Source organism: Juglans microcarpa x Juglans regia, chromosome 5D, assembly GCF_004785595.1.
Source record: "Juglans microcarpa x Juglans regia isolate MS1-56 chromosome 5D, Jm3101_v1.0, whole genome shotgun sequence".
In the NCBI taxonomy this organism is placed as follows: domain Eukaryota; kingdom Viridiplantae; phylum Streptophyta; class Magnoliopsida; order Fagales; family Juglandaceae; genus Juglans; species Juglans microcarpa x Juglans regia.
This window is the reverse complement of record NC_054602.1, coordinates 18,241,344-18,267,297: the sequence shown is the minus strand read 5'-3', so window position 1 is coordinate 18,267,297 and position 25,954 is coordinate 18,241,344. Positions and strand designations below refer to the sequence as shown.

The window sequence follows — 25,954 nt, the reverse complement described above, 5'->3', positions numbered from 1 at the left end:
GTGTAGATGGGTGAGTGTGCGCGTGTAGGGTGCGTTTGTGTGTGCACGCGAGTATGTGGGGGTATGTGTGAATATGCCCTTACTTAAAAACTAGTACAAAAGCTAATGACTCGTTTGTTTTCAGAGATGAGATAAGAAGAGATGAGTTGAGATTAAAATTAAAAAATTGAATAAAATATTGTTAGAATATATTTTTTAATATTATTTTTGTTTTGGGAGTTGAATTGTTTATTTTATTTTGTGTAAAAATTTGAAAAAAAATTATAATGATGAAATGAAATGAGATAAAATGAGATGTTTCCTGAAAGTAAACGAGACCTAAATGTTTACCATCTTTATGCCTTGAAACATAATTAAACCCAATTAATGCGAATACTCAAAATTTTCCTAATTAAAAAAGTTTTATTCTAGCAAATGGCAATTAGGTGCATCTATCTATCTTGTCCTTACTCTGAATATTAAAATAATTAGATTGATTAAACACTTCATATTTTATACTAAATAGAAATAATCTATTTCAGTTGAAATAAAGATGACTTTTGTCCCCTGGAAAAAGGGCCATTTCTTTCCTCATCGCGTATAATTTATAAATATTAATAATCAAACATATATCTACTTATATACAACGCGCGAATGGTTGAAAAACAGTATCTTCGTCTAATATTTTTTTTCTGATTTTACTCCTGCTTTTATATTTATTTTTCATTTCTGCCCTTATTTTTGTTATCTTGTTCGTAATTTTACAATTTTACCCTTCTCTTTTGCCGACAACTTTTTTGCTTTTATCACTCATTTGTTTTCATTTATTGCTGTTTTTACGTTTTTATCCCTCCATTTGTTTCCAATTTTCTACTCTTCTTCCTTTGTTTGCCGACTTAATTTCTTCTAATATTTTTGTTTCCAATTTTGCCCTTCTTTGTATTCTTAACTTACAACTTCTGTTTCTCATTTTGCTTCACCGCCTAAATATTATCGTCCTTTTACCTTTACGATCTTATCCCTTCCACAGACTGAAACCGACTCAAATATATATTATTATATGTTTGTACTCTCTCTATTCTCGCTCTCTCAAAAGAAAAAAAAAAAAAAGATCTCCGTAGGTTTCGAATTGCTTATTCTCCTTGAATGCAGTGCTAGGTATGCTTCCTATTCTTTCTTCTCTCAGTGCAGCAGAGTGAATCTCTTACGCTATAATCACATCATATGCATAACACATGAGAGCTAAAAAAATCCAAACAGAATAAAAACCATATTTGCATATTCGCATCTGTGATCAAGTGGATCAATACTTCAGAAAATAACACCAACAAAATCAAACAAATCCATATGGATATACATCACACCAAAAAAAACCCAATCACAGTGAATAAAATCTTCCGATTTTCATAAACTTCAGCAGGGAAATCTTTCGATTTGCTCGCAGTTTAGGGGAGAGAGAGAGAAGCAACGAACCGATGTACTGACCAAAAAAAGAAAAAAACCAAACTGAACATCAATAGGTAACGTTACTTGGAGAAAATCGAAACCCTTTCAAAACCATAATAGAAAGTGAATCAAAAGTGTCACCTTAAAGGATTTTCCTTTGGACGGTCATCAATAGGTCACGATTGGGGTTGTTGGCCGCGGGAGATCTAGGATAATTTTTTTTCAAGAACGACGAAAAAAAAAATTAAAAGTTCAATAAAACAATCAAACTTCTCCAAAGGCACATGTACCACAGAGTGTGAGGTTATATGCAAAAAAAAATAAACAAAATCCAATATACATCAACAAGAAGCAAAAAACCCAGATCTGAAAAAAAATTTGTTCAGGTCTTCCTTTCAAAACTTACGACTTCCGCAACTTCTCAAATGGCAACCAAAAAACATGCCTGAACCCGTACAAAGAAAACCGTAGAAGAGCATCTATATCCAACCAAAAAAACATAACCCAGTATACAGCAAGTGGAATAACACCAATAAAAACGCAGATCTGGAAAAAAAAGCTGCATATTTGTAAAATAACAAGAACCAAAAAACTAGAAAACCAAAAAGGCAAAAACAAAAAATAAAGATCTGAAGAATGAAGAATCAGATCTGTAAAATTTCGACAAAAATTGAAACAATGTAAAAAAATAAAAAAAGAAGAAGAAGAAGAAGGTAGAAATAGATAAAAAGGTTAAATATATAACCCACGATACGAAAAGGGAAACAAGAAAACCCAAAAAATAAAGCAGATTTGAGGAACACACATTCGGATCTGTAAGATCCGCCAAAAAAAATTGCAAAAACATGGGCTGAAGTTGCTATCAATGTTCGCTGAGAGAAGAAGCAAATGGATGAAACAAGGAGAGAGAAGAGAGGGAAAGCGAAACAGTAAGACACGGAGGAAGAGAGAGGAGAGGGAAAATGTTTGGGAGAAGATGGGAGGGGTGCGGCGTTGTTGGGAGAGAGAGAGAGAGGTGTGAAAGTGACACAACTTATTTGTTTTCCCAAATGGCCTTTCTTTTTTATTTACTTTCCATATTTGCCCCTATTGTTTTCAATAAATTGCCAACTTTAATGATTGTTCTTTTTTGACCGTGTACCGACTGCACATATTTGTAAATTCATTAATTTCTTCATTCTACTTGATTGTTAATCAAAAATTTTTTTTTATTTAGTGATTAAAAAAATAATTTTAAATATATTAAAAAAATAAAAAAATAAAAAAAATTTTTATATCAAGCATACTTTGTAATAATGCATTTGTATTGGTTGGTTCTTGCACTACACCTACATCTTCTTTACTTCAATAATGGGAAATAAAGGTGGCGGTGTCCTGGTTGTTCACTTTAGCTTGATTTGATTCTTTGCATCCACAATTCTTCTGATTAGAGAGCAATATCGTTACTTTTTTTACATCAAGCATACTTTGTGATGCATCTCTTTAGGTTGCTTCTTGCGCTACACCTACATCATATTTAGCTTCGATAATGGGAAATTCTTTTCATTTAAATTTTCAATTGATGTCCTATTTTTTTTGTAAACCCTTTTGTTAGTGAAACATGCAAAACACCAGCTTGCCCGACACATTCATATAATGATTTCGTAGTACTCAAGTTTCTGGGTTTCCAAAGTTTCGCAAGTTGATCATACACATTTCTTTCAATGAATCTTGATGGATGTTTCAGCATTTAAGGAATATTAATTTATGAGGTTGGTTTGCATTTAATCTCTGTTCCATGCTTATCCCTTTTTTTAACATTTTTTTTTTTTATGTTTGATATTTTTAATTTGGGTATTTAATTTTTTTAATTTTTTATGTTTTTAATTTGGGTATTTCATTTTTTGTTATGTTTGATGTTTGATCTTCCAACTTCTAATATATATGTTAATGCTTAGATGTTAATTGTTTGGTATGTTGTTATATTTGCTATAATAATTGCATATTTCTTGTTTGTTTCAGTTCATGGATATGACAGCATATTCTAGTGCGAGCTCTCCTTTCTAGGCCTAGGGTATCCCTATCCCTATACCTACCCCTACTCCTATCCCTACGGCATCTTGCCCATCCCAAGTCCAACAAGAAATCTATTTCTATAGTTTGGACTCATTTTACCAAATTAGAGGGTGGTGACCCCAAAGACAAGTGTAATCATTGTGGGAAAATTTATAGATGTCACTATAAGAAAGATGACATCTCACAATTAAATGTGCACTTAGAAGAACAATGCAAAAAAGTCTAATATTAAGATCATTACGAGAGATGAGCCAATCTATGCTAAAAATTAGACTTCAAAAAATGGCGGATGGGACTAGTAGGGATGCAACTTTGAGGAGGTATACTAAGTATGATCCCGATGAGCGTAGAAGATACCTAGCTCGTATGGTCATCATAGATGAGCTATTTTTTCAAGTTGTTGATGGAGAAAAGTTTCAAGCGTATTCTTGTGCTACTTAGAACCAATGTTTAATATTCTTTCTCGCCACACGGTGGTAAATGATGTAAAAAAAAAAAAAAAATTGGTCTAAAAAAAAGAAGTTGAGGGGTGAATTGGCGAGTCAATTTGTTTGCCTAACCATAAATACTTAGACATCAGTCTAAAAATTTTAATTATATATCTTTAACTTCGCATTTTTTTGCTTGTCATTGGATATTGCATAAGAAAATTATAAAAATTTTCAAATAACCGATCACAAAGGTGAGACAATGAGGAAGGCCTTGGAGGCCACAATAAAGGAGTGGAGGCTGACTTGAATTGTTACAGTCACAATTGATAATGCCTCGTTTAACGATATCGTATTGGGACATCTGAAGACCTATCTTAGAGTGTCAAATAAGACAATCATGGGTGGTGAGTGTCTGCATGTAAAATATGCGGTACATATTCTAAATCTTATTGTCACTGATAGTTGGAGAGATCTTCATGACACGATTGCTCAAGCCAGGACTATTGTGAGATGGGTGAAATCTTCTCCTTCGAGATTGGAGAAATTCAAGGTTGCTGTGAGGTCTACGAGCCTAACATCCAAGAATGACTTTTGTACTGATAAACCTACATGATGGAATTCAACACTTTTTATGTTGGAGGCGGCCCAAGAATATAAGCTGACATTTATATTATTTGGTGACGAAGATATCTAATAAGTTAAATATTTTGATGATCACGGGGGATTGGAAAAACTCGTAAATGATGATTGAAAAATTGTATCTATTTTTATAGAGTTTTTTAGGCTTTTTACGAGGTCACCACAACTCTAACTGGAATTTTGTACCTTACATCCCATCAATTCTATTAACAAATATGTAGGGTAAAATAAGAATTAGATAACATGGTCATGAGTGGTCATATTAGGCTGCGGGAGATAGCATTGGTTATGAGGATAAAATACGAAAGTATTGGGGAGATTTTACTAGTGCTAATATTTTGTTATATGTAATTGTCATCCTTAATCCGAAGTTTAAGGTGGATGGCATTATATTTGGATTGTGCTTTGCGTACGGGCAAACATGGGCAGAGTTTATTGCAACAAGGGTTCGAGAAACACTTAGTAGATTATTTGATGAGTTTACCATCCTGTGGGGTGGTAATACTGCAGCACCTACACCTACCCCCTCGCCAGGTTCCAGAAGTCGAGATTGGATCCGTTGGGAAAAGATGTAGATTGGACTAGGGTGAGAGGTTTGAGCAGACCCTCCTCATCCGAAGTTTGTAGAGGCTCAGTCAGAGATAGACATATACTTAGCAGCGAAACATCTACCATTTTCAGGAGACTTCGATATATTATGTTGGTGGAAAGTGAATGCCGTGAAGTATCCCATTCTTGGAGAGATAGCCCGCAGTTTTTTGGCCATCCTTGTTAGCACTGTAGCCTCAGAGTTGGCCTTTAGCACTAGAGGGCGTGTATTGGGTTCATTTCGGAGTTCATTAGCTCCTACCACTGTGGAAGCTTTGAATTGTACGCAGAATTGGATCAAGGAAACTCCAATTCAAGTTTCGAATGTTCTTGAGTATGAGGAGGTCGATGTTAAGGAGGAGGGTGGTGATCAGCCTGGATCTGGTATTTATTTTTAATTTCATTTTCTAATTTCTTGTTAATTTATTTATTTTCATTTAATTGGTATTCATTAATTTTATTTCAAATTTAATTGTTATAATGATACATGAGACGATGTCTACGACTACCTCCAATACAGTATGATTTTGTACTAGACCCGCCATTGCCATGGTTTGCACAATTTGTCCCTTAATCATTTTCTGCATTTATAATTTTATATAATATTTTAGTATCTAATTATTTTGTTTGTATGTTTTTTAGCTTTTATATTCTCAATATACATATGCCGACTTCTAATGACCGATCTATGCTCATCTACCTCATCTTCATCCCAAATTCTAATGGCCTAATCTCAATCTCATCTTAGTTAGTACTTTAATATTTTGAATTTTTATTTTATCTTTGTAACTTTATAATTCTAATTTGTTTTATTTTTAACTTATTAATATTTCAGGTTTTATAATTTATTAATTTTTATGATCTTGATTTCAGTGAACTCATCGCCACAACGCCAGCCCAAATTGATCAAATTGAAAAGATATGATTTTGTTAATTTACAATTAAGTGTAATGTTGCTACAATAATTAATAGTACAATTTGTAATATTTAATATTTTTAGAGGAGTTTGTAATATTGTAATAGCTTATAGCTTAGTGTCTTAGTGATGATTATTACTTAATTAGTTAATAGTTGAAACTTAGTATATAGTTAATATTTCTATCTATATATATATTTTTTCTTTTCAATTTTTAAATATATATTATTTTATTTAAATTCTGGCCCAAAAATGGATTATGGGCCTAAAGTGGTCCAAAAACAGATTCTGAGCCATTTAGGGCCCAGATAACTGAGCTGGGCTTAAGGCATAGTAGCGAGAGCGTGGGGGCAGATGGATGGAGGTCCACCCCCGCATCCCGACAAGCGGAGGGGGTACCCCGCCCCTGCATGGACGGGGGTGGATACGGGGAAAAATTCCTCACCCCTGCCCAAGAGGGGTCGGGGGGCGGGGAAGGGGTGGCTTCTCCCCGTAAGGGGCGAGTAGCACCCCTAATTTTGAGTATACTCTAACTCAAATATAATAATCTAGATGAAAGTATTGATATTTACTTATTAATTTTACTTGCCACTGACTGTTTTTGCAAAAATATGCCAAACCAACTCAACACATAATATTTCGAAGAGATACTATTTTGCCGTCCAAAGTCTACTGCTCAATTGTATCGCTTGCCATTTTTAACTTAATGATTAAGAAAATGATTTTAAATATATCGATGTATTTTTCTTTTTTAAAAAACATTTAAATATATTAAAAAAATGTGAAAAGAAAAATTAAAAATAAAAAGTTGAAAATAAACTAGCGATACACTTGAATAGTGCTACATAAGTGCAGAGTAGCATTGCTCTATTTCGAATCAGATATGAAGCTACAATGAGACATGTTTTAGGGGGACAAAGAAAAGAAAAAGGATATCAAATTGACCCTTGCTCAAATTTTGTCAAAAAATTAATGAGAAATATTAGTATTTAATAAATTTTTTTCATGTATCCCTTAATTCAAAATTGCATTATCGTAAAATTGCAATATGAGAAAATGGGTAGAAAATTTCAATAAAAATCTTATTAGAGTAAACAATAATAGATAGACAAAAAAAAATATTAAGAAAAGGGACAGTTGATCCAATAAGTGATATGGGCCCATGATCCAAAAAAAAAAAAAGTGATATGGCCCATATTTGTTAATTCGCAGCAGGGATTAGTGGATGTTTGGAAACGCAACCACGAAAGGGACAACTTAACTGACTGTTTGTGCTTTTTTTCTAATCTAGATGTACTGATTGATCCATGAGTTATAAAGAGATTTTATAAAAATATATTTATAAATTAATATATATAATATATTATATCTATTTTTAAAATAAAAAAATTTATAATTTAATGTATAACATTAAGTCAAGTCAGTTTATAGATTTATTTTTGTAGAATCTTTTTATAATTAAAATATTTATTTTGATAAAACAATTTTTACCCAATAGACATAGAGGCTAGGGTATTTCATTCGACTTTCAATTAAATATCCTGGTATTTCTATTGGAGCTATTTTATTGGTCGTGTATAGAGCATACTATCTACATCATTTAAATAGTAAAATTTAATTTATAATATTTAAATTTTAAAATTTACCTATTAAATCAAATTATATCATCTAAACACTTTACTAATTATGTTTTACACAACGACTTGAAAGTAGAATTTTTCAAAAAAGGGTGTCAAGGAGGATCATGTGCATTGAAATTTTGAAAAAGGAATTTTCTTTTTAATTTTTGAAAGTGAAAAATAAATTTTATTTAAAAAAGGTTAAAAAGAATAAAAATTAAATAAAAAATTTGATTCGAACAGAAATGGTAACTTATGTTTTTCTTTTCATATATTAGGAGAGGGAAGTCGAACCGATGATAATAGGCCACAGGCTGTTTAGCAATTGGTCGCTTGTGTTAACCCAATAACAATTTTCAAATAAATATAACTGCATGAGTAATAATAATATATAGTTTATCTTATGGTCTTGTTCCTTCATTTTTGTTATGTATTTTATTCTATTTTTTAACTTTTTAATTTTAATGGTTAAAAAACTAATTATCAATAAATTACAATATTTTTTTAATTTTTTAAGAATTTAAAAATATTTAAAAAAACATATAAATATACTCGAACCCGTCTAGCAGCCAAGTAGCATTTTACTGGATTGAAGCAGGTAGAGACTAGAGTCATAGACCTTTCTCGTTCAGGTCGTTGAGATTTTTTCCTTTTAAATTTAGAATTTTATTATGTACAAATAAACTTACGAATCAATCTAATATTACATCTTGTTACGTATTAGATTTTTGCTTAAATTTATGATTTTGATTTCATCAAAAACAACCCCAGACAAACAAAAAGAGCAAAAAAATAAAAATCAAGCTAGCCAGCTCGCTGTCTTGTTGGAAGAACCGAAGAACCATGTCCTCCCCTTCTAAACAGTTATTGACTCCATTATTGCTTCTCTCTCTCCTTTTCCAAATAAGCGTTTCCTTAGACACCATAACGCCGGACGAGCCTCTTAAAGACGGTGACATCCTCGTCTCCCACCGAGAAACGTTTGCACTTGGGTTTTTCAGTCCTGCAAATTCTAGCCGTCGCTACGTCGGGATTTGGTATAACAAAGTGCCACTAAAAACGGTTGTTTGGGTCGCTAACAGAGACGACCCTCTCGACGACACTGCCGGTATAATCTCCATCGACGATCATGGAAACCTCGTCATCACGGAGACGAACCAAAGCATCCCAATCTGGTCTACCAACGCCTCTATTGTCTCCGCGAACCATTCCATGGCTAGGCTCTTGGACACCAGGAACCTCGTTTTGGTTCATCCTGAAACCCAGAGCAATATATGGCAGAGCTTTGACTTTCCGACCGACACTTTGCTTCCGTTTATGAAACTCGGGCTCGATCGCCGTACTGGGCTGAACCGGTTCCTGACATCTTGGAAGTCCAAAGATGACCCAGGAACCGGCAACTGCACCTATGCGATTGATCCAACCGGGTATCCGCAGCTGTTCTGATACGAGGGTGGGGCTCCTTTGTGGCGGGGCGGATCATGGACCGGACAAAGATGGAGCGGCGTACCTGAAATGACACGGAATTACATCTTCAACAGCAGCTACGTGGATAATCAAGATGAGATCACCATTGAATACGGTGTCACTGTACCTAATGTTTTCACTAGAATGATGGTGGAGGAACCTGGGGTTGTGAAGCGGTCTACTTGGCACGAGACCGGGTGGGTCGGGTTTTGGTCCTCCCCGAAAGAGAAGTGCGATAACTACCAAGAATGCGGTCCAAACAGTTACTGTGACCCGAACAACATAGAAAAGTTTGAGTGCACGTGCTTGCCCGGGTTTGAACCCAAGTCGGCCCGTGATTGGTTCTTGAGAGATGGGTCGGGCGGGTGCGTGAGGAAACAAGGAGTGTTCACGTGCGACAGCGGAGAAGGGTTCGTGAAGCTTGCACGTGTGAAGGTGCCGGATACCTCAATAGCACGCGCGGACATGAGTCTGTCATTGAAAGAATGCGAGCAAGAGTGTATGAAGAATTGTACTTGTACGGCTTACACAAATGCAAACGAGACAAAGGGAGGGATTGGGTGCCTCACATGGCACGGCAACTTGGTAGACACGAGAGTTTATTCAAATGGAGGACAGTATTTATATCTACGCGTGGATGCTGCTACGTTAGGTACTCCAGTTTTATTTCCTCTTTTTTTTTTTAACTTGAAACGCGATCCATGTCCCATCTAGGTCGGAGAAGATTCAGGTTCATGAATCGCATATAAAGATTGAGTTTTTTACTCTTTTTTCTTCTTTTTTTTCTTAGGTGAATATGCAAAGAAGAATGATCTTCTTCAGAATAAGGGAAAGCTGACGATTCTTGTAGTTTTTGTTGCAGTAATGCTGCTTATTGTGGCTTCCATTGTGTATTGGTTCATAATGAGGAAGATAAAGGGTAAGTAAAACATGATTTTTAAAGCGGTTTCTTCGTTTCTTTCGCACTTTGAGAATTTCTAATTGCATTTGATGACAGAGAAAAGACAAAGCAAGTATACTTTTGGCATTACCTCCACTGCAGCAAGCTTTGAAGAATCTTCAACTAGAAGGGAGCTTGATGGAAGTACAATAAATTCAGATTTACAATTCTTTGAGCTAAGTAAGATAGTTGCAGCCACGGATAACTTCTCTGTTTCTAACAAGCTAGGAGAAGGTGGTTTTGGATTAGTGTATAAGGTAATCTCCTTGAAATTCAATTCATATGTGTGCAATGCATCAGTAATTCCATTCTGAATGTTGATCGAGGTTGAAATTGGTGTTTGCTTTCAGGGTTGCTTATACAATGGAAAGGAAATAGCAGTGAAAAGGCTATCAAAGTACTCAGGACAAGGCATTGAGGAGTTCAAGAATGAAGTTGCAATCATTGCTAAACTTCAACACAGGAACCTTGTGAGGATTCTTGGTTATTGCGTTCAGGGAGAAGAAAAGATGTTAATCTATGAGTACTTGCCAAACAGAAGCTTGGACACTTTCATTTTTGGTATGTCTTCTTTTCACATATGCTTCTTGATCTTGGTTCTTCTTGTAGCTTCAGTATACCTACCAAGCAAATCATCTAAATATATGTTATCTCTTCATTAGATGGAACAAAAAGGTCATTATTAGATTGGGGCAAATGCTTCGATATTATTTGTGGGATTGCTCGAGGGATCTTATATCTTCATCAAGACTCGAGATTAAAGATTATCCACAGAGATATAAAGGCCAGCAATGTTCTACTTGACAATACAATGCATCCAAAAATTGCGGATTTTGGTATGGCTAGAATTGTTGAAGGGGAGTTAGGGGACCAAATTGAAGCAAATACAAATCGTGTAGTCGGAACATAGTAAGTGTGCTACAAATTAAGGATACATTTATAGTGCAATACAATTTCTTTTTTTTTTTTTTTTTTAGCAAAACATTAATCATATCATTTTAGTTTTGTGATAATTTCATTACGTTGTTGCAGTGGTTATATGTCTCCAGAGTATGCGATGCGTGGACTATTTTCAGTGAAGTCAGATGTATACAGCTTTGGGGTTTTGCTACTAGAGATTATTTCTGGCAAAAGGAATAGTACTTATTTTCACAATGATCCCTCCTCAAACTTGATTGGGCATGTAAGTACAAGTGTATGCAAATAATTTGTCTTGTATTATTTAAACCTAAACACACGAACATGTTGTTTAATTGTAGGTTTGGGAGTTATGGAAAGAAGGCAAAGCCATGGAAATAGTTGATTCATCACTGGTTGACAAAACCCCTGATAATGAAGTTGCAAGATGCATTCAAATTGGGCTTTTGTGCGTGCAAGAATATGCAACAGATCGGCCGAACATGTCAACAGTCGTTGTAATGTTGGGTAATGACACACCTCTTCCTTCTCCACAACAACCTGCATTTGCTTTGAAGGGTAGTAGCCATGGGAAAGACACATCAACTAGCGAAGGAGCCATTTCTATCAATGAAGTAACAGTTTCTTTGATTCAGGGTCGTTAAAGTCAAATTATGTTCGGTGCAATGTATTGATATGAAGTTAGTGTTAGTAGGGTCTTTTTTTTTTAAAAAAAAAAAGAAAAGAAAATGTAAGCCCTAAAATAAAGAGAAAAAATTGCAATCTCTTAACTTTAAGTCTTGCAGGGGTGTATGAGGTTGGGTGTGTGCGTGTGAGTATGTGTGAATATACCCTTACTTAAACCTAGTTAATGCGGATGCTCAAGATTTTCGTCATTGAAAAGGTTTTATTCTAGCAAATGGCAATTAGGTGTATCTATCTATCCAGCAAATGTCTACTACAATTAGGACATTAAATAGATGTTATTGAATATTATAGTTACTGTGTATATTAAAATAATTAGATTGATTAGTGAAATTATCAAAACACTTCATATTTTATACTAAGTAGATATTATCTATTTCAGTTGAAATAAAAATGACTTTTGTCACTTTTGTCCCCACCTACAATTTATAAATACTAATAATCAACAATATATATCATACGTTCTTTACACTTAATATAGTAGGATTATATCATACACTTTACCGATACACTGCCACAAACCGTTGAGAACAAAGCTGAAAGCCATGGAACTTAGCTTGCCAATGCAGCAGGATCCAATGACGATGGTACAGCTTGTTTAACATGATCACGCAATACCACCAGTGATTTTCTAGTTCAATGTTGTATAGTGTGATGAAGACACCATCAAAAGCAAGGCTTTTAGTAGTGTTGGCAGCATCTGAATTCAAATGCAGTATTGAAGTGGCCTGAGGGGATTTTACAAGAAAGAGAGAGTTACTTGTTAAACTGCTCTGACATTTAGATGCATAAAACACTTTATTAAAGCATATAGAGGTTAAAGTGACAAGTGGAAACATAGGACAATAGAACAAGACAATGATTGAGAAGAAGGATAAAATGGTGAAATGATTTCCAATCATTCTTTTTATCAATTCTATTTTGAACGTAGTCTTGGCCACCAAATCCAGCTAGAATTTTAATTTTTAGATATTTTCATTTACAAGAACAATTACATCATTCAAAAGGCCAAACTAAGTAGAAGAAAGTGCAACTCACTGTTAAGGCGTGTTTTGTAGCCGTTGTTGTAATTGCTATCCAACACCTACAAGAGAAGGAAGGAAAGGATGGCTGGGATTAGCCTTTGATGCGCAAATCAGTTATTGTGAGAGCTTAGTCTCTAAGAATGGAATGGATGAGTCTTGTTTGTCAAATATCTCTCTTTTCTTTACGCCACAGGACTGCTTTTATTCGTGCCCCGTTCCCGAAAAACTTGCCCGTCATGGTCATCATTCTCCTTGTCGAGACGATGGGACATGGCATTTAATGCTGCCAACTTGATATGAACCCGTGGGAATGAATTCCCTTGAACCCACAATCAATTTGAAAACTCCCCAAGAAAGCCAAAAATCAAGTCAAGGATGGAGAATCTAGACCCGATGAGAATCCGTTTCAAGAACCTAGATTATATTAAAATCTAGACCCGTTGAAGAACCCGTCTCAAGAACCCAGATTACAAAGAAGGAACGCCACAAAGGTTGTGATTTACCTTTGATAAGTTCAAGAGTTCAATCAAGAACAAGAGGAGAAAACTCAACTCACAAATAAAATTCAATATTGTCTTATCTTCAAATGAGGCTACAAGGAGTATTTAAACTAAACCTAATTAAAACCCTAGCCAAAATAAAGCCCTCTTTTACCCAAAATGCCCCTGATGAACAGTGTCACGCTACAGTACCGCGGCTACAGTACGGCTACAGTAACGCTACAGTACCTCTTAAAACCCTAATTCCTAAAAGTAACTTTCCAAGTAAGCCCTTGGCCAAAATACAAGGCCTTCTTGAAAACTCTAGTTCATTGAAAATAAGACGTGTGGGCCAGACATCTTCAAGCCCACTTATTCTAAACTAATAAAATAAATCATTTAACCAAATTTGAAGTCTCAAATAACAATAGGCCCTATCTCTAAGCCATGTCTTCCACAGCTTGAATCAAGTGGATCAAAGCTGGTTCTCCTTCTTTCAAGCCCATCTTGAGTGTTGGGCTCTTACTAGCTTCATCCCAAGTGGATTGCACCAATCCGTGCATTGCTTCCTTGATCTTCTTGGTCCTTGATCTTGTAATTGGCCCATCTAGAATTTACAAATGATCTTTAAGACTAGGCCCACCTTGGTTCCCATCATTCCCCCTCTCCTCAAAAGGATTCGACCTCGAATCTCCACCTGGATCAAAAGGAAAAATGTTAGTAACATTGAAAATAGCAAAAACTTGATACTTACTTGAAAGATCTACTTCACGTGTATTTTCATTAATTTTCTCAAGAAATTGAAAATGTTCATCCAAGCTACTCCTATCATCAACAAGCAAAGCCATCAGAGGTAAATGAGTAAGTGGATTAAAACCATAAACAACCTCAAATAGAGAATAAGAAATAGTAGTATGCAAGGTTTTATATGCACACTCTAATAAGGGCAAATGATACTCCCGCAAATGTTCATGTAGCAAGTCAATGAATGGCAAAAGATACTCCCACAAACGTTCATGAAACACACCTGAAGTTTTTCTTACACCACTCCAATCATATGCAAACTCAATGAATGGCAAGTAATACTTCCACAAATGTTCATGCAACATGTTGAAAGTTTTCCTTACACCAAAGTTACCCAACAAACCACCATGTCTATCACACACAAGCAACTTAAGTATAAAACTAGTTGGCACACAAAATCTATTCTCTCTAAACAAGTACCAATCTAATTTATAGAACTTACCAAACGATACTTTTTCACATGTTCCATAGACACTAGCAAAGTCATCATCATTAGCATGCAATTCCTTATTATATGCAAGTCTCAACAATTTTACATCTAAAATGAAGATAAGGACGTACCTTCTTGCTAAAGCATCAACCACAAAATTTTCCATACCTTGTGTGTATTTGAATACATGAGGAAAAGTCTCAACACAGTCCTCCCGCTTAGCATGCATTATAGTCAACGACTTACCTTGTCCCTTCAAGTGTGAAAAAGACTCATGTTCTTCAAAGAAAGGTCGGTTAGGAATTGTCGCACTTGACACAAAATCAATGTAGTACTCTATCTCCCTAATAGGTGGCAATCCACTAAACATACCTCTAGGAAACATAACCTCATATCCCTGCAACAAAAAGACAATAACACTAGGCAAAGAAACGTCAAGTTCGTTAGTATTAAGACTCGCCTTAGCATAAAAACTCACTTTTCTTTTTGTTTTTCTCTCACTTTCTTCACTCTCTCTTTTCTTTCCACAATTCTTTTCTTTTTCACTCTCTTTTTGCTTTTCACTCTCTTTTTTTCTGTCACTCTCTTTTCCTTCATCTTGTTTTGAACTCTCGACCTGACAACTGTTTTTCAACTCATTCTCTCTTTCTCTTGAGGTTTCAGCCTCACCCTCATCTTTTATCTCACTCATTTTACTCTCTCTCTCGTTTTCGGCCTCACTATTTCTTTTTTTCTCAATCTCACTTTTACTCTTGCTTTTTAGCTCAATCTCCTTTTCACTTTTTCTTTTTTGATCACACTCATTTTCACTCTTTCTTTTTTGAGCAACCTCACTTTTCAGTTTCAAATGGTCCCCATGGACTTGTGTTGGAGTTAAAGGAGCAAGTTTGATTGTTTTTCCATCCTTTTCAAAACTGTACATGTTCCTTAACCCATCATGGATCACCTTCCTATCGTACTCCCATGGCTTCCCCAACAAAATATGACCAGCATGCATAGGCACTACATCACAAAGGACCATATCCTGGTATTTTCCAATTGAAAAAGTAACTAGCACTTGCTTATTGACCCTAACCTCCCCACAATCACTCGACTACTGCAACATGTATGGTCTAGGGTGTTTTAAGGTAGGTAAATTCAGTTTCTCAACTAAAGTAGTGCTTGCCAAATTAATACAACTCCGAAAATCAATGATCATACTACATACCTTGTTGTTGATGTGGCATCTAGTATGAAAAATGTTCTCGCTCTGCTTCTCTATATCATCCATCTTAATTTGTATATTGAGAGCATGCCTAGCAACAAGAGACTCACCATACCCTTCATTCTTACAGTTATGTTCAATACAAGGTTCACTCCTCCTCCTATCTCTCCTGCCTTGTAAATTTCTAATTACCACTTCTTGATGATCCATCCTATCCCTCACTTCACCTAACACCAAGTTCAACCGCTCAAACTGTTGTTGCATGGATTGCAATACAAATGATGAGTTATCTACCATCCCCTTTGGTGAAGAGCCACTCCGATGAGACATTGTAAAATGCTGCACAAATGAATGTTAGTGGAAAAACCTCACACGCTCCCTTACGTGTTTACGCTCGAATAATGGCATTCCACTCGTGTTTCACTCCTAATTGGCTTTTCCCCGATAATAGTCTCACACTCTCTTGCCTTTTACCTCAATAGTTTTCCCGCTCAAGTTCTTTAAGAACTATTTGAACTAAATCAAGATAATACAACCTTGTATTATTCCAACCAGTAATATAGATCCAAGAAACAAGAAACAAGGAAGGAATAAAACGATACGGGACTCAAGGAATTTATATGAGGGAAAGAGTAATTATAGAACAAGATACCAACTACAAATATGTATTCAGCCCCTTTGAGGATAAAACTCAATCAACAAATATTTTTCTTTGTCTTTGTTGTAACTATGTAGCAACCTTTAAATATGCTACCTCTCCTTATCTTCTTCTCCTTCTTCTTCTTCTTCTTCTTCTTTTTTTTTTTTTTTTCAAATTTTCTTTTCTTTTCTTTTCCTTTCCTTTCCTTTCTTTTCTTTTCTTTTCTTTTCTCTTCTTTTCTTTTCTTTTCCTTTCTTTTCTTTTCTTTTCTCTTCTTTTCTTTTCCTTTCCTTTCTTTTCTTTTCTTTTCTTTTCCTTTCACCAACTGATTTGATCACAAACAAGAATAAGCAGTTGAGAAAACCCTAACAATAACTCAGAAACCCTTGGGCAAGTGATATACAGCAGCCCCTAGAACAAGAGATTTCAGCCAACACAAACCCTAGAACAATGAATTTCAGCAACCCTAACAATAGTGAAGAAGTCTGCTAACCACCACTATTTTTTTTTTTTTTTTTTTGTAATCAACCCTAGAACAATGAAGCTCTAGAATTAAATATGCAAGAAATAAAAGATAGAATAAGACCTGATTGGAAACCTTGCTCTGATACCAAATGATATGAACCCGTGGGAATGAATTCCCTTGAACCCACAATCAATTTGAAAACTCCCCAAGAAAGCCAAAAATCAAGTCAAGGATGGAGAATCTAGACCCGATGAGAATCCGTTTCAAGAACCTAGATTATATTAAAATCTAGACCCGTTGAAGAACCCGTCTCAAGAACCCAGATTACAAAGAAGGAACGCCACAAAGGTTGTGATTTACCTTTGATAAGTTCAAGAGTTCAATCAAGAATAAGAGGAGAAAACTCAACTCACAAATAAAATTCAATATTGTCTTATCTTCAAATGAGGCTACAAGGAGTATTTAAACTAAACCTAATTAAAACCCTAGCCAAAATAAAGCCCTCTTTTACCCAAAATGCCCCTGATGAACAGTGTCACGCTACAGTACCGCGGCTACAGTACAGCTACAGTAACGCTACAGTACCTCTTAAAATCCTAATTCCTAAAAGTAACTTTCCAAGTAAGCCCTTGGCCAAAATACAAGGCCTTCTTGAAAACTCTAGTTCATTAAAAATAAGACGTGTGGGCCAGACATCTTCAAGCCCACTTATTCTAAACTAATAAAATAAATCATTTAACCAAATTTGAAGTCTCAAATAACAATAGGCCCTATCTCTAAGCCATGTCTTCCACAGCTTGAATCAAGTGGATCAAAGCTGGTTCTCCTTCTTTCAAGCCCATCTTGAGTGTTGGGCTCTTACTAGCTTCATCCCAAGTGGATTGCACCAATCCGTGCATTGCTTCCTTGATCTTCTTGGTCCTTGATCTTGTAATTGGCCCATCTAGAATTTACAAATGATCTTTAAGACTAGGCCCACCTTGGTTCCCATCACAACTGCGCCAAGTACTAGGGTCTGACCTCTGGGGAGGCCACTTTCGGACGCATTTAATGCGTCTGATTATTCGGGGGACAATATCCTAAGCAGTCTCGGGAATATGCGCAACTATCGCCTCGTCATGTCCCATCACATTTCCTACTGGGGTCTCCAACCATCACCCTTACCCTATTTACTCCTCTCTCCAGTTCCCGTCGCGACACTCACTCGACCTTTGTATACTCTCCCTTCAACAACTTCTCCCCTCTCTTGCATCGCTACCCCTGCCATACTACCTTCTTCCTAGGTATCTCCCATGGCTTCGAAAAATGCCTCTTGCAATAGGCCTCCCTCCTTCAATGAGTCCACTCTTGGTGCCCTGCGGATGATGTACTCAATTCCAAAATTAGCAGTTTTGGAGCCTCCCAAGGTCGGTTGCACCGCTGTTGACTCAGTGGGCAACTCCAAGAAAGTGGCTTTGTACACTGGCGTGCTCTCCTATGGTCTAAGTCTCCCTTTTTATAGTCTGGTAAGCGACTTCGTAGACTTCTTAGGTCTGGCCTCTGCGCAGCTGAACCCCTACGCCTGGTGGATTCTTCTGGCATGTTGAGTGGCGTGACACATGATATTCTTGGAGCCTACAAGGGAGAAATATCCAAATCTAACCACGCAGGAGTTCATGTTCACCTATATAGTTTGTGCCATCCAAGTGAACATTTGCATCTTCCAATCCCGATCAAAATTTAGGCTTGCCCGTCTCGAGCCACGTCACTCTCATGCCAAGCGATGGCAGAACAAATTCTTCTTCATCTCAGGAGATGTGAGACCCCAATATTAGTGTTTTAATTTATTCATATTATTATTAGTGTTTGTTTTATTTTATTGTGGTTTATTCTATTTTATTGTATTTTATCTTATTTATATTTTTGGTTTGGGCCTTTTGTGTAGTGGGTTAGTTTTGAGGTTTATGTGTTTTCTTTGGTGAAGTTGTGTCATATATGTTTCAGTGGGTTTTGTTTTAAGTGAAAATTCTATTTCAGGCCCAACTCATGTGGGTGTACCCATATGTTACAAACAAGGGGCCCAACCCCTTTCTTCTATGCTAGGCGTTTTGATTAAAGGAAGGGACGAACCCTAAGTCCCTTCTTCAATCCTTTTTCCCCAGCGCCACACAAGCCCCCTTCCCGCCTAGCCTCTCCTCTTCTTCATCCCGCTGCAGTGAGCCATGCATGCCGTCCTCCACCTCGCACCATGCGCGACAAGCCATGTCCTTTCACCCAATCAAAGGCTAGATCTCCTCTATTAGGGTTCTACTCCGCCGCCAACCACTAACATCCATCCCGAGAGTCCTCTTCAGTCACCCTCTTCAACTCATCATATTTGCCACCCACTACTTTCCCAACCATGTAGGTTCAGGTTTTGCCCAGGTCAGCCACTGTTCACAGTGCTCAGCCACCCACCACCACCCTCTCCGCTGCGTGAGTCCTCTCCACCCTCTTTTCTGCCAGTCTCATCACCCTGAAGCTTTTTCCCAGCCGTGGGTCTCCATTAATTTGTCCAACTTTGCCTCTGTTATAATGCGGCGCCACTGCCAACTCGCTCTGCCACACAACGTGCATGCACACTCGTTGGACCCCTTAGACAACGCGCTTGATCATCCAGAAATTGCTTGTCAGCACTGTAAGTACCACTCCAAAGCGACCCTTGAGATTATGACATCCATTTATCACTAACATTGTTTGCAGTCTAGTTGTGTTGAGATGGACCTTGGGCCCCGTGAAGTGTTGAGATTGATAATCATAATAGTGGTTGGGAGCGGGGTAGGATGGAGGATGAGATTATGCGTGTAGTTGGGTTTGTTAAACTGTGCACTTTCTGACTATTGTGATGATATATATTGTCTAATGTGTGTTATGCCATGTCATCCAATATACTACCTGCATGCATCTGCATATTTACCTATATTATTATATGTCTTGATTATTTAACTGTATTGTATTCTGCCATGTGGCGTGATTTGAAAACTGGTTTTCATGTCTTGGTAATATTTTTATGGGCGCGTGCATATTACGATCCTAAGTCGAGATGAGGTATTATTTCGGTGGAGCTCTTCTGGTTACTCGGGAGGGTGTAAAACTGAGTGACGCCCCCTAGGCTGTTGTCAAGGAATAGTTGGCTCAGCCAAGACGGTAACGCTCTTGGCACGACTCCATAGTTCCTCTGTTGGCGGGGGCTAGAGGATGTCTGGATACCTACACGCTGGGCATGGAGCTGGGCATCACTCGTTACGAAGTTACATGCACGGACGTTACTCGTGGTGTGACGAAGAGAGCCAGAGTGTGCGCATGGTCCCTATTGGAGACCGTGGTGCATGCATAAATAAAATGATTGTATGGACTTTATGTGGATCACGACCCTAAGCCGAGAAGGGGCATTATCTTGCTGAAAGTCCTCTGGTTACTCGGGAGCATGTAAAACTGAGTCATGTCCCCTAAGCTGTCGCTAGGCAATAGTTGGCTTGACCAAGACGATAACGCTCATGGCATGACTCTGTAGCCCCACTGCCAGTGGGGGCTAAAGGATGTCTGGTCACAAATGCATTAGGTGCGGAGCTGGGCATCGCTTTTTACAAAGTCATATACACAGACGTTACCCGTAGTGTGACTAAAGGAGCCAGGGTGTGCACATGGTCCATAGGATAGACTATGGTGCATGCATAATAAATGATTGTGTTTTAGGCCAAAGGGATTTTTGCGTAAGTGTTATGTTTAAATGTGTTATTTTTGGGAAAGGAAAAAATGGATATTGTGGTCTTATGCTTGTATGATTGTCATACTTTGTTAGTTGTATAGATGCATTACTTATCTCTTGGTTGTTGCATGTTGAGATTGCGAAATCTCACTGTGGTATTCCTACTTACGATTCCATTTTATGGAACTGTAGACTTTGATGCAGAGAATGAGTATGAGCAGGAGGGACCGGCCTGTCCTGAGGATTGAAGGCTTGGGATTGTACTCGTATTTGTTGTTGAGCCTTGTTTCCTTTCCATTATTTCAGTAGGATGAATGTATAATCCATTGGTGGTTTTTATTTTTGGTTGTAAAGTTTAAAACTTTCTGATACTTAGTTTTGACTACCTTATATCTATCCGTTGCGCTATTTTTGCTGCACACATTAACGCATGTTTGCACACACTTGCACATGGCGATGGGAGTGTGTGATCTGTGTGGTCATCATCCCAATGTCACGAATTCCACCAAATCACACGTGGGGTCGAGGGTGCCACAGGTGGTATCAGAGCAGTTCGACTCTGAGTAAATTCACAAGTCACTTACATACAATACCAGAATTTTAGGTTTCAATCTTAGTACTATATAGGCTTGAGAATTTGGGGAGTTAGACTTGGCGATTTGGTTTGTTTTTATACTATCGAGGCTTGATAGGTATGAATATTTAGTGTAGTAGGCATGAAATCTTAGCGATTTGGTTTGTTTTTATAATATCGAGGCTTGAAGAGAGCAACATGGTCTAGGCTATCTCTTTGTAGTAGAAACTGAAGTCACAACTGAGGTGGGGAATAGCTTTAAATCACTGAGGATAATTGAGGTCTTAGATTCCATAGAATTTATTAAATTAGTTTATGGAATAGGAGGTTGTAAGTTCAATGAACTTCAAGAAAAGATTTATGAGAATTTCATTAAGTTTTAGGATTTTACAGACTTTAAGAAATGAATTGATATCATTTAAGGTTTTAGATTTTGAAAGCTTCAAGAGACGATTATTTCTATCTAAGGTCATCGATTTTGCAGACTTCAAAAAAATTATTCTTATATGATTTTAAGGTTTCTGAATTGCAGACTTTAAGGATTGATTTATAGTAAGAGGCTAATATTTTGTTAGATGATAAATATGGCTTATTTGACTAAATGAGTTTGTGATGCGATAGTCGTTAAAAGTAATGATTAGACTCTTGTGATTGTCTTAGGGCAAAGGCCCTAATCGCTTTACCCTTGATTAAACATAATTATGGTTATCTCACATGTTATTGCTAATTACAAGAGATTCATATGAAACCTTAAAGTCGCAAATTGGGTTTGTTGAATGATATTTGAGGTCATCTTGTAGATTCTTAAAAGTCACAGTTGGACTTGCTAACTAGAATATAAGGTTTATATTGTAAGTTTCACTTTAAATGAGATTTGTGATGAGTCGTCGCTGACTTCATAGTTATGCAAATAACTTATACATATATATATATATATATAAATAGAGTCTCTTGATAGGTGTATGTTTTGAAAAAGTTACTACACATAAGAATGCGCATAGAGAGAAATGGTTCTAAAACTTCACTTGAGAGTTGTGTTTTAATTATTTTTAGTTGACCATATGATTTCTCTTCATCATGGTATTGTTTGTCGTGCACATGATACAGATGTGTTCTATGATCATGTGGCGTGGTTGGAAGTATTTTTTTATAAGCACACACAATCACCATAAATTTAGGAGTTATGATGAAAAAGGTAAATCGACAGGCATAAATCGGCTCAATCACACGAGCGATTGCCTTTGGCGCTACAAATGGGTAGTGAACAAAGATGAAACAATGTATCATTTGGTACTTGTCCAAAGAGGGATAAGTTATAAGACACAAAAGATATGTCATCTTATTGGGAGCTAAGACGTGGTCCATCATATTTAAAAGGATTGTGCATGGTTATCCACAATCCATGTAGCCTATGGTTTAGCCAGATGCGAGATCCTCTTTGACGCTTTGGATAGCGAGCAAATAGAGGGACTCGAGTTAGGTGCTGAGATAATGACTAGACTAAAATCTGTACGATGTATTGAGATTAGATATACGCTTTTTCTTTGTAACAAATAATATATGTGAATGAATGGATACCTGTTTTCTCACCATGTGAGTCCTGTAAATCATAATTGATGACCTTAATTTATTTATACCCTTAAGTGACCTTTGACTATGGCACGAGGTTGATATTTTAGTGTTTGCTATTTTGACATGTTATCTATGACAATGAATGATACGGTCTAAAGAGACATTGCTGGGAAAGCAACTGAACTGAAACTAAATAACATGAGGGCGAATGAAAGACTATTTGCTAACACATTGATAATGGTGTGTACTCACCGCCAACAAGTTATATTGCTTCATGAGAGTTGCAACATTGTTGTGAGTACATCATGTTTTATGGAGATTGATCATTGTTTTGAGTCATTCAAACTCAAGATGGATTAAGAATGCTTAATCTGATGTGACCAAATGAGTCGGGGAATAACGAGCCATTTTTAGAGATGTTGCTATGTTGGTTTTCTCTTAGAGAGATTTAGTATAGTGCTCCTATTTTTCTTTTAAAGTTGTGCTTGATGGTCACACAACCTATTTGCCAATACGAACAAGATTGAGAACATATTAAGAGATGCAGACTTAAAATCTTGTCCACTATGTGCGAGTGGGAGATGTAAAAAAGGTTCACCCATAGTGGACACCCTTTCTCCTTCTCTTGGGGTTTATGAAGTGGTTTAATGAGACTTGATGGCTAGCCCTTAACAGCCAGCTGGGGGGTTACGCTTAGAGAGACACTTATATAGCCTCTACGCTCTTTAAATGAGACAATCACATCACAAACAAGTTCTCTCTCTCTCATTTGGGTTCTCTCTAGTTCCGAAATCCAGGCTGTGAAATATGTGAGTGTTGCTTTGGTATATTACCACGTAGCACACTCCACAATCGCTGGGAGGATTTCGGATAAACAACAACGACAACGGAGAATCTGTGGAACAACTGCACTAGATCTATGATTTACTAATGAGGTAATATCATTTTTGCTGTATATTTTGATCTGGTATTTCTAACACATACAATAGTGGAAATGAGTCTAGAAATGTCTGTGAGAGTATAAAATACTTATCAGATGCTGGAGGTTGTCAAGAAAATAATGAAAATATTAGTATTTAATAATTTTTTTTTCATGTATCCCTTAATTCAAAATTGCATTATAGTAAAATTGAAATATGAGAAAATGGGTAGAAAATTTCAATAAAAACCGCATTAGAGTAAAAAATATGCAGATAGACAAAAAATTAAAAAAACAAAAAGGACAATTGATCCAATAAGTGATATGGGCCCATATTTCTTAATCAATGGATGTTCGAAAACGCAATCATGAAAGGGATAACTCAGCTAATTTTTTGTGGGTTTTTTCCTACCCTAGATGTATTAATTGATGTAAATGACGAGCTATAAATAGAGGTCGTAAAAGTATATTTATAAAATAAAAATAATTTTACAATTTAACGTATCATATTAAATCATGTCAATTTATGAATTTACTTTTATAAAATTTTTTTATGACTAAAACATTTCTCTTGTCAAAACAACTTTTACCCAATAGACATGGAGGTTAGGATATTTCATTCGACTTTTTATTATGTATCCTGATACTTTTTATTAGAGTTATTTTATTTGTTAGTGTGTAGAATATACTATTTACATCATTTATAATAAGATTTGATTAGATCAGAATGGTAACTTACGTTTTTCTTTTGATATATTAGGGGAGAGAAGTCAAACCATACACATTTTTGAGAGGTGGGTGTTGTGCCATGAGGCCACTGGCAGTTGGCAATTGGTGACTTTTGTTAAGACAATAACAATTTTCAAATAAATAGAACTGCATGAGTAATAAAAATATCAGAAATTCTATGGGCAACCGGGGTGTGTCCCCAGCGCGGCCCCGCAGCTGACATGCCACGTCAGCCTTATTTTAGTTAAAAAAAAAAAAAGCACGAAATCGCAAGCGGGAAACCTGAAACGCATAGCATTTTTCGTCTGTCTCTCTCCCTCGTCTTCTCTGTTTTGGATTTATAGAAGCTTCGTCCGTCTCTCTCCCAGCTTCGGTCGTCTCTCTCCCTTGTCTTCTTGCCCCTTGTTTTGAGCCTGCAGATCGTCGTGTTTTTGTGGTTCTACACAAAAATCAGAAAACCACGAAATCGCAAGCGGGAAATCAGACCGTCGTTTTCCCTCTGTTCTGCCCCTTCGTCTTCTCCCCATTGAAACCCCTATCTCGCCGTCTTCATCTTCTCCCCATCGAAACCCCCATCTTGCCGTCCACGTCTTCTCCCCATCGAAACACCCAACCATCTTCGTCTTCTGCCATCGTCTTCGTCTTCTTCACTAAAGTCACCGCCCGAAGTCCCTTCGTCTTCTCCACGAACACCCACGAAGCCCCTTAGCCTTTTCCACGAACCCATGAATACCCATAGCAGTACTGGTTCCAGCCCACGAAGTCCCTTCGTCTTCTCTACTCCCCCACAACACCCACGAAGCCCCTTCGTCTTCTCCACGAAATCCCCTCCAGATTCTCCACCCAGATCTGAAAGGTAACCTAATTATTTCAAGTTGTTTCAATTGCTTTATTATTTGTGCTAACATTTTATGTGACCTGCAATGCTAGTATATGTATGGTTTTGATCTTGATTCTGTTATGTGTTTTGTAGAATTTGGGTAATTTGGCTTAGGAGTTGTCATATGCTCCTTATATAATGTTAAAATTTCTTAGGTTGGCTATATAGAAATTTTTATGTTAAAAGATGATCGAGAGCCCCCATTGATGATCAGTTCGGACATGCTGTAATTCATTTATTAGGTTACCATGATTTTAGAATGAGTTATTGGAACATGAAGTTGAAGTTCATATGATTTGTAATATGCTGCCCAAACACTTTGGTGCATCATGATTTTAGAATGAGTTGTTGGAACATGAAGTTGAAGTTCATATGATTTGTAATATGCTGTCCAAACACTTTTTGTGATCAACTTTGTTTTTTTAAATATATTCTTAAATCTGTTTTGTTGATTATAATTACCATGCCTTGAAATCTGTTTTGTTGATGCTAAGTAATGTATTGCCTCTGGTATTTTTTGCATGATCAATGGAAAGTGTTAATCATATCCATGTGAAACCCCAAAAGGTCTAGTCAAAGTGATAATTGGAACTCTTTAGAATCATTAATAAAGTCCAATTTTACCTTATAAGGAAATCATGTGAGGCTTGAACCTGTGAAATACATTCTCAATTCAGCCACTCAATGTGGGACTTGCCTGATATTGAAAAAGGGAGTAGATGTTTTGGGTTGAATATTACTTTGATAAGAATTGTTTGTATTTAACATGCTGATGGGAAAATCTAGTCATGTTAGTAAAGAGTCAGTCAAAGGGTCATTATTA

General features: G+C 36.7%; 1 pseudogene; it reads left to right on the top strand.

Moving 5' to 3' along the window:
• The first annotated feature begins 8,515 nt into the window (after positions 1 to 8,515).
• LOC121265762 lies at positions 8,516 to 11,659 on the top strand (annotated as a pseudogene).
• The last annotated feature ends 14,295 nt before the right edge of the window (positions 11,660 to 25,954 follow it).